This window comes from Chrysemys picta, chromosome 6 (genome assembly GCF_011386835.1).
Source record: "Chrysemys picta bellii isolate R12L10 chromosome 6, ASM1138683v2, whole genome shotgun sequence".
NCBI classification, from domain to species: Eukaryota; Metazoa; Chordata; order Testudines; family Emydidae; genus Chrysemys; species Chrysemys picta.
The window spans coordinates 30,562,656-30,569,678 of record NC_088796.1 but is presented as its reverse complement, the minus strand read 5'-3'; the positions used below and the strand labels follow the sequence as shown (position 1 = coordinate 30,569,678).

Here is a 7,023-nt window from a genome sequence, read left to right as displayed (position 1 = left end):
TTTGACTTTGGGTCTGATTCACCACTGTGTTACTTCAGTTTTAGACCAGTCTACTCATTGGTTACACCAGCATAAAATGGAGTAACACAATGAAGAATGGCAACTCCCTTCTCTCCTCCATGGCAAATCAGTAATACCTTAAAGTGGCTACAGAAAATGAGGATACTCAGAGGTCTGTGTCCCAAATATGTGGAGTGAAAAGGGTAGTAGTGGTGGATGTGTGGCCTGGTTCTTCTCTCTTATGCTATGTTCATATCAACCTCACTCAGACTCCAGTGGAATTATTCCAGATTTACTCTAGTATTGCTTAAAAAAAAAAAAAAAAAAAAAAAAAAAAAAAAAAAAACCACACACACACACACACAAGACCATCGTCTGTATCTTGAGAATGTAATTCTGACTCATATCACAAAGATGAATATGGTATATAGAGTGGGATTTCTAGTCTGTACAGAGAGAACAGATAGAGCAGATTGAATTATTTGATTAATTGGACTGGTAGATGGAGAACAGCGTTTTTTGGAGTGTATGTGGATAATGAGAGGCAATTGGACTGGTAGATGGAGAACAGTGTTTTTTGGAGTATATGTGGATAACAAGAGGCAATATTGAGGTAGTAGTCTCTACATGACTAAGAAGAGATCTGTGGAAAGATGAGGTGGGTTTGACCCGGGTCTGCATATGAAGAGCAAAAAGAGAGGAGTTGGTGTTTCTGAGCTAAGAGGTAGATGAACTGGAGAACAGTCTATTAATGGATATGTGGGTCTATGTGGTAGGCACAAGGTGATTCATGAGGGTTTGTGGCCCAAACGGGAAATTTTTATAAAGTAGGATGGATGTAAAAAAGTTTCTAATCTAAAAGTTCAAGCTTGGATGAGATACAAGAACAGAGATAAGGTTGGTTGTGGAACCTTAGTTATTCATTTCTTCACATTGCAACATCTGATCTTTTAGTTCTGTAATGTTTTAAGTTATATATATTTACAAAGGTTGTTTTGTTTGAGAATTTCCTTAGTTTCTATGAGAAGATATGAAGCCTCAGTGTACATAGAGTTCACGTCCCACATCTTGTCTCATTATTTACTCCTTTTACATTTTAATTAAACATAATTGTATAAAAGCTAAAAACCCAGTAATTACTTAGCAATAGCAATTTTACAAACAATGCTAATAGCCACTTATACGTTTTAAATATGGTGTAAAGCACAATTCTGATTGTTATAAAGAAAAACTACAGATGTAAAATACATAATATAAACAAAGTAGTTTTATTTATCATAATGACATTCTAGTTTTCCCACCATTGCAAGTAAGCGGAGAATAGGCGATTTTGCAGTTTGGTAGAACCAATTTACAAAAAATCAGTTTTGAAACAAAAAACTGGATTTTTTTTTTCAGGTTTTCTCATTGAGGTGGAAAAAAATGACACTTCATTTGACCTGAAAGACAATTCAAATCAGTGTTTCATTTTGAAAATGACATTTTGAAAGGAAAAGTCAGAACAATTGGTTTAAAAAAAGTCAAAAAAGTTTTTGGGAGAGCAGGAGCAAAGATTATTTGCCCAAATCAATCTAAATTCACAGATAGTTTGTGTCCCCTCTGCCCCCGAATGTGTTTTTCAGGAAGTTTACTCTGTGCTGAAGAATTTTTGCCCAGCTCTAATTGTAATCAAGACAAAATATTACAACCATTTACCTTGAGTAAACTGGAAGAACACAATCACATTCTTCTGGAAAAGCCCGTCAGAGGTTTCTGGCTTACCTGTTTTCAAAGTTCAAGCAGTGAAATATCTTAATGCCTTTCTTCTCTAGGATCTGAACTCCTGCCTTTCAGGGGCTCTTCCCTTCCTCCCGCCCCCCATACGTCTGGATTCTGACACCAGTCACTCTTTGAATGGTACACACACAGCACCCCCCGGTTCTTTTATCTGCCCTAAATTTATACCTGTGCTGGTATAAATCCTTTCACCTGTACGACATGTAATTTTACCTCTCCGTGTGGGCCAGATATTGTGATCTAAATATTTATTGTCCAATTGTGATGCACTGGATTTAGGATCTTATTTCTCCATGGTAATCCCAGTAGGTTCCATCCGAGCTGAGGGTGCTCAACCTTTCACAGGAGACTGCTAGCACTTTGCAGAATTGGACTTTAAATCTGGAGTGACTCTGTTAGGGTCAGCAGAGCTGCTTTGGAACAATGGTGTCCAAAGGTGAATTCATTTACTAGAGACTTTAATGAAAAAGAAAGCTTGAAAAATGACATTTTAAAGGTGATTTTCAACATTTATTAAGGTACAGAAATATCAAGTTCAACAGCATGATTAATAAAGAATATTATTCATTGATTTTTCTAGTAATCCTACTTATATGCAATTTTCCGGTTGCTAAGTGTAAGGCCACTTTGGCAACAATCATCTTAAGCATTTTACGTTTCTAACCTTTGCCAGCATCCCACAACCTGATGCAGCATCAAAGAAATTCCTTGTTGGAATATGGGCTAATCAGGTTTGTTAGAGATCCCTTTCATGTGCCATCATCATTATTCAAAGGGCTATAGTGTAGTACACTTTTGTAAGCAAAGAAAGGATCAAAACAAAAAGATGACAGAAATCCTCTCTAGCAGAGTTCTTAAAACTGATCCAAACAAAGTACAATTTTTATCTCCCATGACAAATCACGTGTCAAGGTAAATTTGTTTATTGCCTGTATTTAACAAGTGTCTCAACTGGATGACAATGGAATGAGGTATACACAGCACTACAGTTTATCAATGTGGAAATAAATATCTTTAATCTTTTTATCCACAATCTTCCAGTTCATCTCAGCTCTTGAAAATGTGGAATTTCATACTGAATTCCTTTGAGAACAAAGCACTACCCTTTTTATTAACAAAGTTTATCTTATTTATATACACTTTAGTGTCACGTAAACCAACATCTGGCCTCCTCATTCATAAATGTAATACTTTGATACCTCTATCTGAATGTCAAAGTCCAGGATTACTGAACTGACTGGGATATAACTTGATCTCTCATAAAATACTGTTGACTAGTGGTGGTGATACCTTTGTGCTTTGACATGGTTAAAAACAGTTGTTCAGACTTGACACTTGTTGTTTTACATAGGCTTCAATATATGGGATTATTGAACACTAAGGCACATGTGCTCCACTCTTGCTCAAACATGGAAAGTGGGCAGAAATTAATGAAAACAGGAATTTGGGTATCCTCTGTCCTGTCCAAAGTACAAGGGGATGAGGCTGTAAAGATAGCAGAGGTGGGTGATCCACAGAGGTGGGTTTCCAGTCCCACAGATTGAGTCCAGCTAAGAGGAGGGACCTAAAATATACAAAAAAATACATCTCTTTACTTAAAGCAAGATTGTTATGGCGTGTTGCAAAAGGCAGAACTAGAAACAAGATCTCTCCTCCGAAACTCCTCTTTTTCCCTGCCCCAACTCCAATTACTGATACCCTTGTGTGTGATGTATCATCAACTAGAACTTTCTCTGTTAAACAGAGTGCAGATGTCTTGGACTCTCGTGACCACATGGAGTGGGATCTGCCAATGAAGTGACACAGATATAATGTCATTACCCAGATCTCTTTTCTTGCTGAATATGGATAAAGATCAAAATGTAACAGTGAACAACAGCTTCAAAATGTTTGTGGTTATTCGGTTAGAGCAAAAATGTCACCTTCCACTCCACCACAAAAGTTTAGACATTAACAATTTGAGTGAACTATTGTCGGTTCATGAATGCAGGACAGATCCACATGGAAGCAATTTATAAATCTGCTTGAGGCTTGAGTCATATGTAGGTCTTTCATATCGGTCTCCAAATAGCCACTATATTACTGGATGAGAGGGATGGATGCTCTCACTTACACCAGTTTTACACAGTGATATAACTACATTGAATTCAATGGCATCGTTTCTGAATTGAGCCAGGTATTTGAACTTTCAGATACTTAAAACCAAACAATCTCTGAACATTGATTTTTTTCTCTCAGTAGATGTCAATGTAAGTTAAATCTACAACTCAGCAGTTTCCACTCCCTCCATATTACATTTCTCCACATTGGACTTCACTTACTACCTCCTAATCTTTCAACTCTAAACACATTGTGTCCAGCCATTTAGCCACCTGTTTACTGACACCACTTGCAAGCCATTGCTTCTTTTGGTTTGTTCCGCACTGCTGTCTAAACTACTTACTAGAGTGAGTTAGCAATCAGTCACACTTCCTCCCACCCTCAAGTATGAAAAGAAATAGTTTGTGAATGGAACTCACACCTCAAGAGGCTGCTGGAGATTAAAATGCCACAAAATATTTCTAACATCCTTTGGAGCAGTACACTATGCTTATATAGCTCTCTCGCTTGTTCATTTGGTTTAGATAAGCTTAAGTTATACAGTATACTTTATGACTAGTTGGTTGGAAAAAATGAGAAATTTTGTCCAAAGTTTTAAAATTTGAAAACTTTCAACCAGGTCTAGTAACATGTATGAAGATAATCCAATGAGGTCCATGCAAATGGACATCTCAAATCTAGGACTACAAATCCTGTGACCAACTCAGTTGTAGGAACATCATATCATGACATTTCAATGTGTAATATTATCCTCTTGGTGCCTGTCTCCAGGGCCCCTGACAGGTGGGGAACTGAAGCACAGAGGGGTTAAGTGACTTGACCAAGGTCACATAGTAAGTCTGTGGCAGAAAGGGTAACTGAATCCAGGTCTCCCAGGACGCAGGCAAGTGCCTCAATCATTAGGCCTTCCTTCTTCCCTACATTTCAAACACACTTTAAACAAGTGTTGCTACTCTGATTAAAATGATTTAATCCCCTATAAAGGTCTGCAGCAGTTATTAAAAATTTTACTATTTTTCACTTTTTGAAATTGTATAATCTCAAATATAGCTTTTAAGATGGAAGCTTTATTGGTCTTCTAGATATGCATTTTACAAGTGACAGCGATAGGTGGGAAACATGAGGTTTTTGCTTTTTACCTAATATACAATTGAGAACCAAAACAGAAAACAACCTTGAGGCTAAAAGTCTTAAGGGTTCACATTGATGTCTGTGGAGTTAAACCAGGGATGAATTTTGGCCCCAAACTGTTACCTTTTAGCCATTCTGTCAACTCTGACAGAGTTCTGTTTGAACTGAAACAAGGAAGTCAGGGCTGGTGCAAAGATATTTTGCACCCTAGGTGAAACTTCCACCTTGCGCCCTCCCTCCTCCCCACGCACATCGGTTCATTGAGGGGCAAATCCCAACAAGCCTTTATAGACCCCAGGGGCCAGGTTCCCCCACCCCCTGAATTCCCCTGGAGGGTGCACAGCCCCCCTGGGAGCCCTCCCCACCCCACCCTGGCAGCCCCCGCCCCGAGTCCACTCACTGGCTTTGCTGGGATTGGGCTGCTGAAGCAGCTCGGCAGGGAGGAGCCACCTTCTGGAGGCACCGGACAGCCAGTGTGTCCTGCTTGCGGCGGCAGCAAGCCCCAGCCATGGAGAAGCTTTCCCCCTTGGAGGGGCAGTGGCGGCTCACACATCCGGGAGCCGCAGAGCCCAAGTGTGGCGAGGGGAGAACCGGGGGGCGCATGGGGGCCACTGACCGCATGCATCTGCTGCAGCCTGCAGGAGCCCCCGGGGGGGGGGGGGCCAGGCCACAGCCTGGGCAGGAGGGGCGGGGGCGCAGCTGCTCCCCGCCAGCGGTGCCGCCGCCTTTGCAGGGCTGCTGCCCCCCTGCGCCACGCCGGCTCCTCCATGGCTGGGGCTCGCCACACCCACAAGCCGAAGCTCTGGCTCTCCGGTGCCTCCGGAAGGCGGCTCCTCGCTGCCGAGCCAGGGCACCACTTTTTTAGGGTTATCATATTTCAACAATCAAAAAAGAGGATGGGGGGAGAGCCCTGCCCCCATCCACTCCCTCCCACTTCCCGCCCCCTAACTGCCCCCCTCAGAACCCCCACAGCCCGCTGCTCCTTGTCCCCTGACTGCCCCCTCCTAGGAGCCCTGCCCCTAACTGCCCCCCAGGACTCCACCCCCTACCTAAGCCTCCCTGCTCCTTGTCCCCTGACTACCCCCTCCAGAACCCCCCCCACCCTAACTGCCCCCCTAGGATCCTACCCCCTACCTGTCCCCTGACTGCCCCAACCCTTATCTATACCCCCTTGCCCCCAGACAGACCCCCCGGGACTCCCACGCTCCATCCAACCACTCCTCGCCCCCTGACAGGACCCCCAGAACTCCTGACCCATCTAACTCCGCCTGTTCTCTGACTGCTCCAATCCCTCTCCTCACCCCTACCCCCTGACAGCCTCTCCCAGAACTCCTGACCCATCCAACCCCCCCACTCCCTGACTGCTCCAATCCCTCTCCATACCCCTACCCCCTGACAGCCCCCCTCCCAGAACTCCCAACCCATTCAACCCTCCCCCGACAGCTTCCCGGGACTCCCCTTACCACCATGCCACTCGAGCCCCGCTGGCTCCACGTGAAGCCAAACCAAACAGGCTGCCGAGCGCACAGCCCCTCCCCCGCAGAATGCTGGTGACGCAGCACTGGGGCAGCGGGAGAGGGGGGAGTGGGGGAGGGACTCTGGCTGCTGGAGGCCAATGGGAGCGGCTCAATAAGGCCCAGGCGCCCAATCAGCCATGCCATGCCGCACTCTGCATGGGGGGCGGGGGGGGGAAATCCCGGACCTTTCTACCAATTCCTCCCGGACGGCTATTTAAAGACGAAAAGGACATGTCCGGGGAAATACGGAGGGAGCTTTTGGGCACCTCAACCACTTGGCGCCCTAGGTGACTGCCTAGTTCACCTAGTGATTGCACCGGCCCTGAAGGAAGTCACTGCAGTAGATTAAAGCTCACCATCAGTCCAAGTTTAAAATATTTGAAACTCATTATATAGTCAAATAATTTAGTGAACAACAGAAATCTGTGTATAATTATGCAGCCTTAGAAGGTCCAGGAGTTTGCAATAAAGATACCCTAACATCCACTACTGGAATACG

General features: G+C 43.9%; 1 long non-coding RNA gene across 1 annotated transcript in view; it reads right to left on the bottom strand.

Annotated features, from left to right (window-relative positions):
- Window positions 1-2,264: 2,264 nt before the first annotated feature.
- The window catches only part of LOC135984233 (uncharacterized), a 78,198-nt gene continuing 73,439 nt past the window's right edge, over window positions 2,265-7,023 (bottom strand). Inside the window, exon 3 of the long non-coding RNA XR_010602159.1 lies at window positions 2,265-3,340. This is a non-coding gene — a long non-coding RNA (uncharacterized LOC135984233). The remainder of the gene's footprint in view (window positions 3,341-7,023) is intronic.